The 12430-nt window shown below is 44.2% G+C and overlaps 1 long non-coding RNA gene across 1 annotated transcript; it reads right to left on the bottom strand.

The window, feature by feature from the left end:
* Nucleotides 1-6494: 6494 nt before the first annotated feature.
* LOC132693193 (uncharacterized) lies at nt 6495-10654 on the bottom strand. The gene is made up of 3 exons (XR_009616644.3): nt 10501-10654; nt 7555-7719; nt 6495-6888 (listed from the first exon to the last, which is right to left on the bottom strand). It is a non-coding gene; the product is annotated as an uncharacterized LOC132693193 (long non-coding RNA).
* Between the last annotated feature and the right edge of the window lie 1776 nt (nt 10655-12430).

Below are 12430 nucleotides of genomic sequence, written 5' to 3'. Positions count from 1 at the left end.
GGCATACGTTACCCACTTGCCCGTGCTTGGGAGCAGTCCCTGTGTCTCTGTGTCTTAGTATCCACATAAGAATTCCATAGCGCGGTAAGGTGCTTAGGCTTATTTTATTTCATGCTACTTTGTATCTATTGAAGATCCTTCCTCCTGAACTTTAAACTACGTCACAGTATACTTTTTATCTCAACCTTTTATAAAATGGAGGATTGAGTAAATTAGAGTCTTGGGCACTTTGAAGACCTCAAGCTAGAAACAGACGTTTATATAAACCCTATAATGTCTAACACATTACCTTGCACAAAATGAAAGGAGAACAAGAGGGAGGCAAGATTTTATACAGACATACATATATATACATATTGATATATACACACATATATACATTCATACATAGATTTAAAATTATATAAAATATGTATTTCAGATAATATATACACGCAGGTAACACTCAATTCTGACCTCCCTGATCCTGACACTGATTGAAGAATTTTCAGACTTACAGGCAGGCCCCTGAGGCATATATCATCCTTTAGAGCTTTAGAAGGTAAAGCCGCACCTGGCCTTGAGTTGGTGACCAGCATTGGGCACTGATTTCCCACATGATTTATCCAACAGAATTAGTAAGGAACTAATGCTCCAGACACTGTGATAGGCTGTACAGTTTCTTCCTGCTCAAGGCTTTGTGTTTTCCCACCCACTGCCTACAAAGACCTTATTAGGAAATGTTTTGGGAACCTGAAAACAGGGACTATGTCATATATATGTCATATATAGGGGTCATTAAACTTTTATTTGTTGGTGGATTGACTGACATTTTGAGTACTAACACATGCGGAAGAGAGGCATTTGATGTACATTTCTGTGTCTTGTGGTAGAATTATACCCCTCCTTATACTAGAACTTCAGTATCTTCCCTTCTCAAAATGACTTAAGGGGAGGATATCATCCAAAGTTGAAATAAGATCACCATCAATGATAATTAGATAATTCACAAATGATTTCCTAATAGCCTAAGAAAATTCATTTGCCTTTCAGTACTTGGCATGCTACATTTTATTTTATTTATTTATTATTTTTTTAATGTTTATTTTTGAGACAGAGAGAGACAGAGTGTGAGTAAGGAAGGGGCAGAGAGAGGGAGACACGGAATCTGAAGTGGGCTCCATGCTCTGAGCTGTCAGCACAGACCTGACGCAGAGCTCAAACTCATGAACCGTGAGATCATGGCCTGAGCTGAAGTTGGATGCTCAACCGACTGAGCCACCCACGCACCCCTTGACATGCTACATTTTAATTTTTCAAATGTTTTTCTTCTGATACATTAGGTTCTACACTGCATTTTTCCAAGTTAAACACTAGTTGCAATGGTTTATCTTCCAGTTATCTATTGTTGCAAATACAAAGCCCCAAAATGTGGTGGTTTAAAACAACAATTAATTATTACCTTTTGAACTTCTGGTGCTAACTGGACCAAGCTAAGCAATTCTCAGTTGAGATCTTTCATATCAGATGGGTATGTAGCCGTCCGAAACTTGACTGGGCTAAAGACCAACACAACCCACTCATGTGGCTGGCAGTTGATGCTGGCTATCTGCTGGAAGCTTACCTGGAACTTTAAGCCAGAGTGCCTACGCATGGCCTCCATAGGGCTTGGGCTTCCCATATCATGGCAGCTGGACTTCAAGAGGCAGAGTAAGACAACTAAGCATGACCAGAGGCTCAGGCAAAAGCTTCAAGGCTTCTAGCCTCAGAAAGTATACAGTATGACTTCTGCCACATTTTATCGACCAAGAATGAGTTACAGATCAGCCTAGAGTCAAGGGTAGGGGGCTATATAAAGATGTAAACAAGATGCTTTTGTGTGTTAGACATCAACTGGGGCAGCTGGGCCTGGTGAACCACTTCCAAGGTGGCTTCTTCACTCACACACCTGGGGCCATGGTGCTACCTGGTCTCTCCCTGTCTTTCTCTCTCTCTCTCCCTACTTCTTGTTTCTATCTCCATCTCCATGGCATCTCAACCTCACCTTTAAGATATCTTCACAACACTATGGCATCTCACAGCAGGGTAGCCACAGGATTGCTGGACTTCTTCCCTGGTCACTGGATTTCTCCAAAGATGCTATTGAAAGTTCCAGAACATCTCTTTTGCAATATAACAGTATCAATCCAAGTCACTAAGATCATTCCAGATTAAAGGAGAAAGAAATAGACTCCACTTCTCAATGAGGAAATGCCATGCCTGTAAAGGAAGAAAGGAATTGATGATGGCCATTTAGGAGACAAGATACAAGTCCCCCTTATTATCTACCAAAGACATGGGGATCTCCTAGGGAAATACATAGTTCTTCTTCTCTGCCATGTCTTGCCCAAATGCCACTTTATAAAGGCAGCTTTCCTTGATTCCCCTATGTGATATTATAGTTCATAATGTAGGAACGACATCACCAAGATGATAGCATAGGTCATTCCTGACTCTGGCCCCCCTCACAGAGAACAGTTGACATCTATTCGAGAACAAGACAGCACTGGGAGAATTCTGTAACACAGAGGTCAGAGCGAAGCACCCCCTTGCACCTGACAGACCAAGATACACTGCACAGAAGGGTAAGAAAAGCCACTACATGTCGACCGTATTGCCCCTCCCCCAGGCCAGTACAGCATCATGGACAGGTCTGTCCTGAGCCTCTGGTTCTGCCAGTGGGAAAAGGGAACCCAGGAAGGACATCCAGCACCAGCCCAGCACTGTGGGTCACTTTGTGGAATCTCCTACTTGGATCTCTCACCATAGGATCACAGGGGAATCTGTGGGTTTGACCATTCAGAATCTGACTGTGACAAGGAGCAGGGAGGTGCTCACAACAACTAGCACAAGGATCTTGGTGGACCAAATTCTTGCCTGCAGCACCCAAGTGGTAATCCCGTTGATAGGAAACTGTCAAGGGATGACATTAAAAAAATTTTTTTAATATTGCGATACCATCTCACCACAATGAGATATCGCTTCACACCTGTTAGAATCGCCATCATCAAAAAGATAAGAGATAACAAATGCTGCCATGGATAGGATCTTGAAGGCTTTATCATAGGTGAAATAAGTCAGACAGAGAAAGACAAATACCGTACGGTCTCATTTATACATGAATCTAAAAACCAAAAGAAGACAAAACAAAAGAAACAAAAAACAAACCCATAGAAAAAAAGATGAGACTTGTGGTTACCAGAGCAGGAGGTGGTGGGGAGGGGAAATTGGAGGAACGCGGTCAAAAGGTCCAACCTCCGGTTGAAAGAGAAATAAGTACCAGAGACGTAATGTACAACGTGGTGACCGCAGCTAACACTGCTATAAGATATACAGGGCAGTTGTCATGAGAGTAAATCCTAACAGTTCGCATCACAAGAAAAAAAATTGTTTTCCTTGATGCTTTTCTTCTTCCTTTTCTTTTTTATTGTATCTATATGAGAAGATGAATGTTAGCTGAATGTATGTGGTGATGATTTCACAATACATATAAATCAAGGGATCATGCTAAACACCTTAAACATACACAGTGATGTATGTCCATATTTCTCAATAACACTGGGGAAAAAGGAAATATATGTTTGGTCTTTGACCTGTTTCTGGCACAGAAATTCTTGGAATTTCCTGATGAGAGGGATAAAGTTGTCTTTTGTTACATTGATGACGTGACTTTTGGACCGTACCTAAATATGGGACTGGTTGCCACAGTAGCCAACTGTGTAATTAGAAGGTTGGGACTTTCAGTCCTGGCCCCTGAACTCTGGAGACAGGAGAGGAGCTGAAGGTTGAATCCATCACCAATGGCCAGTGATTTAATCAATCATTCCTACATAATGAAGCCTCTGTAAAAACCCCAAAAGGACAGGTTTCAGAGGGCTTCCAGGTTGGTGAACACATAGAGGTGCTGGGAGAGTGGCGGCACCCAGGGAGGGCATGGGACCCCAGGCCCTTTGCCCATACTTTACCCTATTCATCTCTTCTGACTGTTCGTGAGTTATACCCTTTGATAATAAACCAGTAATCAAGCGAAATGATTGTCTGAGTTCCTTGAGCCACTCAAGCACATTTATCAAACCTGAGGAGGAGGTTTGGAACCCCCAATCTATAGCCAATCAGTCAGAAGCACAGGTGATAACTTGGGCCTGTGACTGGCATCTGAAAAAAAGGGGGACACTCTTATAGGACTGATGCTGCAGGATCTCCAGGTAGATAGTGTCAGAATTGAGTTGAATTGTAGGACACCCAACTGGTGTCCAAGAATTGTTTGGTAGTGTATGAGAAACCCCCCCACCACCACATTGGAACTGGGCCCAGAACCCCCTTTAAACTTAGAACACATTAGGATCCCCTTCTGAATGCTCATTTTAAGTACACATATCACAGCAATTGCTGCTATATTTTACTAAGATTGCTTGTTTAACTATGTGTCTCCTTGAACCAGCTCCTGCTGAGAGCACCTGTCTTGTTCAGAGCTGCGTTCCCAATACCCAGCAGAGTAATATCACATATGGTGGACCCTCAATATTTAGCTGATCATGGAGGTTAATTGTATCTACAGCAAACTTTGCTAGGAGGTATCCTTTTGCTTCAAGAGTCAGGACCAAATCCTTGCTCTTTGTCTCCCTCTTTTATTTTCCCCCCTTTAACTTTTTCCCAAATGTATGAGAGCATCATTTTCATGGTAATAACACCATCAGGACTTGTCCTGAGCCTTTTTTTTTTCTGCTGCAGCTCCTATGGGCTTGTGATTATCATGCATGAGACAGAGACGGAGCAGGGTGGCGGGGGGGGGGGGGGGGGGGGGGGGGTGCGGGGGAGTGGCACATAAGCTGCTCCTGAAAACGAATCTACCATGATGCACCAGCCAGGAGCTTAATAGGGAGCATGATCCGCAATTTGCTGAGTGTAGCTCTACAAGGAGCCCTGGGCTGGGCTTGTGACATTCCATTTCTCGGAGGATTTTAGCTCCTGCTGCTGCTACAGGGAAGGATTGATGACTGTGATAAGAGATTTGAACACAGTCCTCTTAAAAACAGAAGGGTTGGGGTCGTCAGGCTAATTGGGACTGCAGACACGTGTATGTGCATGTCATACATAATAATGTGTGTATGTTATGTACGTAGTATAAAAGGGTAGAATATTTGAGGATAAAGCAAAAGCCAAAAGGACAAAGGCAACAGGCAATCTAATCCACTTAATGGGTCAAGAAGCTCAGAGCTGAGCCGCAAATGCATCATTTGATAACGGTAATGAAAAAGACAGCAATCTATATCTACAAATAGCATTAAGGCAGATTTGGTTTATAGGCCAAACTAAGTTGATGTGAAATTTACGAGACCGGCTGTCTCTCAGATGATGAGGGTGCATTCGGTTCCTTCTTTTCTCCTTTGGAGCTCGCTTAGGTCTTATTTCCAAGGTGTGTTTTCCCGATATGTGAGGCTCTATTTTGTTTAAATGAGAATTAAGCATTTTGCCACCCAATCTTATCTTAATGCTGAGGATGCTGATTTTACAAGTGGGTGAGGCCTATTCAGTGGCCCTTTGGGCGTTACATTTCCTTGTCCAGTGTCTGTGGGCTTCCTGCTCACAAGGGAGTTCACACGCCCGTGCACACGCACACACACGCAGAGCGAAAAGTTGCTGGTGCCTTGAGAAGGCATGTGTCTGAATCATGACTTAGCAGCTGGTCCTAGAAAATGCCTGAAATGTGTGTCCCGATGATTTGGACAGTGTGCTTTGTGTCTGCAAATCCCGTTATGATATTCCTGTGCAAAATGCACAGGGGCTTCATTTTTTTTTTAGGGACTTCACTTTCAACCAAAGTTCTAATACACACTCCACAGTAATCACAGTACATTGCACTGCAAAATATGCAGGATCCATTAATTTTTTTCTCCTTACGATGCCTCAGTCAATATCAGGTAGCATTCACGAAGAGTAATGAAGGCTGCTTTCAACACGGCAATGTTCCTACAATTATGTGCTGATTGACCTTCACTTTGTGCTGTGCCTGCAAAGAAAGGGAATCCCCTGATATACTGTACTGAGCAGAGCACGTGCAAGTCAGATGCCTTGAAGTAAGAAAAGAACTCGTCCCTGCAGCATGTGATGTGAACTTTCACTCCAGATTTGCTCCTGCTTCAAAAGTTAAAGCAGACCAGATCAGAAGTTTGGGGGCAGATTGGGAGAAAACTGTTTGTTTTTTTGGTTTTTTTTAATATTTTTTAGTGTTTATTTATTTTTGAGAGAGAGAGAGACAGAGCACAAGTAGGGGAGGGGCAGAGAGAGGGAGACACAGAATCCCAAGCAGGCTCCAGGCTCTGAGCTGTCAGCACAGAGCCCAATGCGGGGCTCAAATTCACAAACCACAAGATCATGACCTGAGCCCGAGTCAGGCCCTTAACTGACTGAGCCACCCAGGTGCCCCCCAATTTTTTTTAAGTCACTCTGGGATTTAGGTCTTCACTTATTTTGTGGGAAATTTTATAATAAGTGAAGTCACATTATTGACTTATTCTACAAACCTAACCTAAGCGTATGCTCCCTTTGAAGGAAGTGTGAATTCCACATAAGACGCTACAGCATAAAGAAGTGCTCACCCCTTTTTAGTGCTTCATCGTGGCTTCCATGGGCCTCTGTGCTTTGGTCACGGTAGTAACTACTGTAACAAGGAAACTCCAGAATATGTAATGACTCAAGTGCAAAGAGACATGTATTTCTTGCTCACCTGGCAGCCCGGGACAACTTCATGTCATCAGGGTTGGTGATGATAGGGAGGAATGTTCTTCCCTGCATCGTCACTCAGAGAACCAGGCTGATAGAGGCTTTGTCAAATACATATGACGTCCCCAGTCTCCCTGGACGTCTTATCTGGAAGCGGAAAGGAGAATGAGAAAACCCACGTGAAATTTTGCATGGGTGATGGCCACAAGGATTCTGCTCGCATATACCTCTGCCTAGAAATCAGCCGCACCCAGCTGCAAGGGAGGCTGGGAGATGCCACCTAACTGGGCCCCCAGGAAGAAGAGGACATGGATTATGTGAGCAACCTCTGTCACACTCCTCTCCTTTCTGTTCTTTGAGGGGTGGGCTTCCCAGTTTCACAGGGCCTGTGGCAGTGTGAGAATACGACATGCTCCCCCAGACGCTTTCCAGAGGCAAGGATCACCATCTGTGGGGTTCTTTCGTGTCCAGCCACAACTCACCTCCTACATTCGAGAGAGGTATTCCAAAACCCTACCGAACATCTATCTGATTGTCAAATAAGCACCTCAAATGTGACAGCATGAAACCAAATGTAGCTTACCTCCTCCGTAGAAATAGTATCTACTCGTAAGGTTATGACAAGGCTGAAATGTGTAAGCCACTCAGAAAAGTGTCGGTACACAGCAGATGCTTAATAAATGTCAGTTATTATTCTTTTCCCTCCCACCCTCCTCCCACACAAATCTGTTTGCCGTCCCATGATTCATAGTGGGATCACCTACCTTAACAGGTCAAGCTAGAAGTCACATGTGACTGCTCCTTCTCACACACCTCTTACTACTGTCCAGCGACCTTCAGATAACTCTGGGCTGCTGCTGATTTCCTCCTCATTGTCATGCTCTGTCTCAGACATTCATTGCTTCTGAACGGAGCTATTGCAAATCCTGCAAAATGCCTTCCTGTTTTCTCTGATCTCCTCGTCCTCTGCCTCTGCCTCTGTAATATTGCCAGAGTTCCATCATTAAAGCATCCTAACATGTGTTATCAAACACTCAGATGGCTTTTTATTGTCTGCAAGTATGAAGTCCATAATCCTTGATGTTGAAAAGGAGGGTGGAGCATATTGGGAAGGCTTACTGGGGTATAAATATGGAACTGTTTTATTTTTACTCTAGTAACTACCTTCAACTAGGCCACCTTGATTCCTTCTTCCCCTCTGGGCAGTACCTCCCTTAACAACATGGAGCAGACTCTGAATTTTTAGTACCTGTGAGATACCAGAAAATCTCTCCATTTGGATCTAAAACGCCCGTTCCTTTTTCTAGCCTGATGTTCCTCTAGTGTTGAGAAAAGGGAAGAGGGTTGGTGGAGGCAGTTGCCTGGTGAGGGACCCTCCCCAGACTCGGTCTGGTTCGGTCTGGTTGCACCCAGTGCTGGTGGCTTCTAAGTCAGCAGTGTGATGGTATTCTTAGAAAGAGATTGGCTTTAACCCAGCCCCTCCATTACTGAGGACTTCTCCACGGTATCTCCACCATCTGACCACCATCTCCAAGCACCCCAGCTGCGCCTCCGGGTACAACAGTGTATCGTGGGGTACAGCGGCTCCCTAGGCCAGCCTACAGCTGCTGCTTCTCAGTTAAACCCAGTGCTCTTCACATAGAGCCACCAGGACTCTGAAGTCTCCGGGATGTTGGAGTCCCCTCCTGTACCCTCTAAGGACTATGAAGGGCTGGGATGAGGCATAGCTTGTCCCGCCTTTCCCCCCGAACATTGGACACTACAATCTGTTCGAGCCTGTGAGAGTAGCCCATTCTGGTGGGTCTTTCCTCCTCAGAAATCTCTAGATGTGAACCCCATTGGCTCAAGTATGTCTGCAAAACTCAGGGCACACGTGAGATTCTGGGACTGAAAAGGACAATGTAGGCCCGATCCTAGGACTTCAGCATACTCCTCCGATAACTCTTAAGACATTCTCTGTATGCAGGAGCATCAAGGCGCTTCCAGAAGGTTGACAGTTCAGCATACACCGAGCCAAGGAATGAAATGTCAATCTCTATGTCTTGAAGTTACTTCCAGCCTTTACAAGAAATCCCCTTAGAACCCCACTCAGTTGGCTTCGGGGATGAAAGGCACTAGTCTCTCACCTGGAATCATGTGCCATTCACTCAGTTAAGACTTCTCTACCTTCCCGTTCTCCTCTCCTGAGAGGGGTGGGTGGAGGTAGGGCCAGCATAGCTCTGGCCCCTCCAAATAAACCCCAGGGAGGCCAGAGCTGGCCTCTTTAGCTCGAGAGTTTCTTTGGAATGTGATGCACGTAGGGTCTTCATCCACATTTGGTCCTTGGCTCCAATTCTGGGGCAGAGAAAAACCCATTTGACACACGATGAAGTGCTTCATATACATGTACACTTCTGTCGGCCTTATCACCGTTTTTATAGCACCTTTTTCTAAACGTACCTTTCCCTGCAGGCACCGGAAATCCTCTAAAGGCTGAATCTTCTTCCTTTTTGCTTCACCATTTCTCAGCACAGCGCTGAACACTTCGTGGATGCACAGCAAGTGTCCAGGACGTTATTTCCTAATTCCCCCCACATTGAGGTCCCGGATCCATGAGATGCCAACCTCGTTTTTTGTTTGTTGTTTGTTGTTTTTGTTCTTCAGAAGACAAAACTCAGGTGCAGAGAGATGAGATCACTTATCTCGGGGCACACAGCTAGTTTGGGATTCCGTTTCATATACAAATTCATACACTTAATGGTGCAGCAGAAGCATAAGTAAGCCAAGCATTATTTGATGACTGGCCTTTGGAGAAAAGAGAGTGGGTAATGGAAAACACTGTACAAATTCCAAAAGCTGATTTTTGCAGATGAAGCACATTTTTCATTCTCGGTCTGGTAGGGTTTGCCTGCGTGTGCCGTGACTAATTCTTACTGGCCCAGCCTAGACTTCCTGTTTTCAGGGCAGCATGACAGATTTGTTGGTATAGTTTGGCTTTAATTCATTTCAAGCCGATCCTGGAAACCGGAGGCCCTGTCATGTCTTTATTGCAACATTAACTCCATTTTTTCTTTCCCTACTCCTTCTATTAATAAGCAGAGGCCACTCACTAGGGCAATCTTAACTGCCCACTGAAAGTGACAGCTGAAAGTATAAATAACTCTTCTCACTTACCCTCTAATACTTTTCTGGGAAAAGTAGCAGTTTTGTTCTCTTATCTCTTACGTGGACGCAGAGCTGATAAATTCATTCAAGACAGCTTAACTCTTTCTTGGTGAATCGGAATTCCCAGGGCAGCCTGCCCCAGAAGGGCCAGCTCCTCCCGTGCCATCTTGCACACTCACAGTGATTTGGAATTGATACAAGATTTCCTCTGGGCCCCTAGTTGTGCCCACACTTAACTCCACCTATCAAAGTGTGGAGTGGTTGGAACCTGAGAAATTATCCAGGGAGGTTTTGTTCCCTTGCTTTGTCTGTAGGCACAACAAAGCAGCTCACGTATTCAGAAATCTCAGAAGAGGGTGCAACGGGAGAGAGGTGGAAAGAAGCCTCCAGCCGTGGCCGTGGTCAGCCACACGTGGGTGGTTCCACAGGCGAACTCCGGACAGTTTGAGATGACAGCGGTCTCTGGGCATGGATCCTTTGGAGGGGGCAATTCATGAGCCAAAAGCCCCTCAGCACATGTACCTGTGTTGTTCCCTTACACACATCGGGTAAGGCCTGATCTAAAAATCTGCCCCCCTTCCAAAGCCTTCCTTGGCAAAGAAAAGAAACCACAACCTTTTGTCTCTGGTGAGTCCTTTGTCCGAGCATGAACCGATTATCTTGGCCAGGGAGATTCGAGCACTGGCTGGCCATTCTGTATTGTGTATCCACATTCCAATCTGGGAAGAGAAAGAAAGTACCAGCTGGTAAGTGGCAGAGGGGCATCCAAGAAGACCTGGGGAGCAAAGCAGAGGGTCACCGCCCCCACCCCACCGCCCCCGAAGAAAGGATGCTGTGCAGGCATCTATATATCAATAAAAACCCTTTTACACTTTTTAAATTATACTCTTAAATTAGCTCATTAACATATTACTAAGATAATTTTGATATTATCTTAGCGTAATATTAAAATATATTATGCTTCTCCGAAGACCATTAGGCTGTGCTCACAACACCCAGGAACTGTACACGCTGACTGCCTTTTGTGCTTTTCAAGCAATGTACCGCATGTTAAATTTCTGTGTCAAGTGTCCCATTTTTCCTAGTCAATTCCTTTCCTTTCCCATCTCTAGGAATCACATGGAAAAAAATTAGAAATTACGAAGTATTTCACAATGGAAAAGATGGGGAAGAGGTATAGATGTGTTGCTATCAATCAGTCATATATATCTACGGGAAATTTTGAAACACAGGACATTTACAGGGCCTAAGAGTAGTTTGGGGGAGTAGGTTTTCAGAACGCAAAACAACAGTAGAACTTTCTTAAACAACATCTAATTCTCAGAAGATTTATTAAAAGAGAGGTGGTTATCTTCATGTAGGATCTGGAAGGCCAGAAATGTCTTCCCCTTAATACTTCTTGTTCTCATTCTGCTACTGGAACCATAACCATTACATCTATAACACAACTCCTTGACACGGCTAAGGGGACACCAGGCTGATTGTCCTGTTCATCGCATGATGTGACTTGGAGTCCCCAAGCTACAAGCCAACCCCCTCATTTTCCCTTAACTCTTAAGTAAATGTGGGCGGCCAAGAAGTACGAGCGTTCATAATGAAGTGTTCTCATAAGATTTAATGTTTCTAGTCTGCCATCACTATAACACTAGGACTTTGGTATTTCTTATAAATGGGTCTTTCCTCTTCAAAGAACATTTTGTTGCTTTCTGTCCAAAGATTCACTTAAGCAAAAGCATGACCTAAGGGAGTATAAAAGAATAACAATCATTTCTACCTTATAAATCGCCTCACCAGCAAATACTTACCACGAAAGGGAAGAGAGGAAGAGGGCCTGGGGTTTAGTGATTGTAGGGAGCTCTAAGCCTAGAGAGAAGGGCATTGCTTTAAAGAAGGTGAGGAGGGAAGGGGACAATGAACTACAATTCTTTTATGGCTGCTTCATTCCAGGCTCTCTCCAATGCAAGGGATTGACAAGGATAAATATAAAAATTTCCATCCCTTGGAGTAATCACAAACCAGTAGGGAAGACAGACACGCACATTAACTAGAAGAGTGTCTCGTGCATTGAAGGTATCTATTAAATGCTCGTTGGACTGACGATTTACCTACAATGAAATTCAAGTTTGCACACTGTACATCAGATCCTGGCTCTACCACTAACAACCTGTGTGGTGTTGTACAGGTTACTTAACATCTCTGTGTTACTGTGAACTGCTTGGCTTAGTTCCTGGCAAACAAATGCAGTTGTAGCTAATATATTTTTTTAATTTTTTAATGTTTATTTTTGAGAGAGAAAGAGAGACAGAGAGACAGAGCATGAGTGGGGAAGGGGTATAGAGAAAGGGAGACACAGAATATGAAGCAGGCTCCAGACTCTGAGCTGTCAGCACAGAGCCTGATACAGGGCTTGAAGCCATCAACTGTGAGATCATGACCTGAGCTGAAGTCAGATGCTTAACTAATGCTTGAGCCACCCAGGTGTCCCTGTAGTTAATATTAATATCAATATTAATATTAATATTACTGTTACCTATTCTCCCTCCAT

Source organism: Panthera onca, chromosome B1 (genome assembly GCF_046562875.1).
Source record: "Panthera onca isolate mPanOnc1 chromosome B1, mPanOnc1 haplotype 2, whole genome shotgun sequence".
NCBI lineage: Eukaryota > Metazoa > Chordata > Mammalia > Carnivora > Felidae > Panthera > Panthera onca.
The sequence above is the reverse complement of the archived record's forward strand: the minus strand, read 5'-3'. Positions and strand labels throughout refer to the sequence as shown.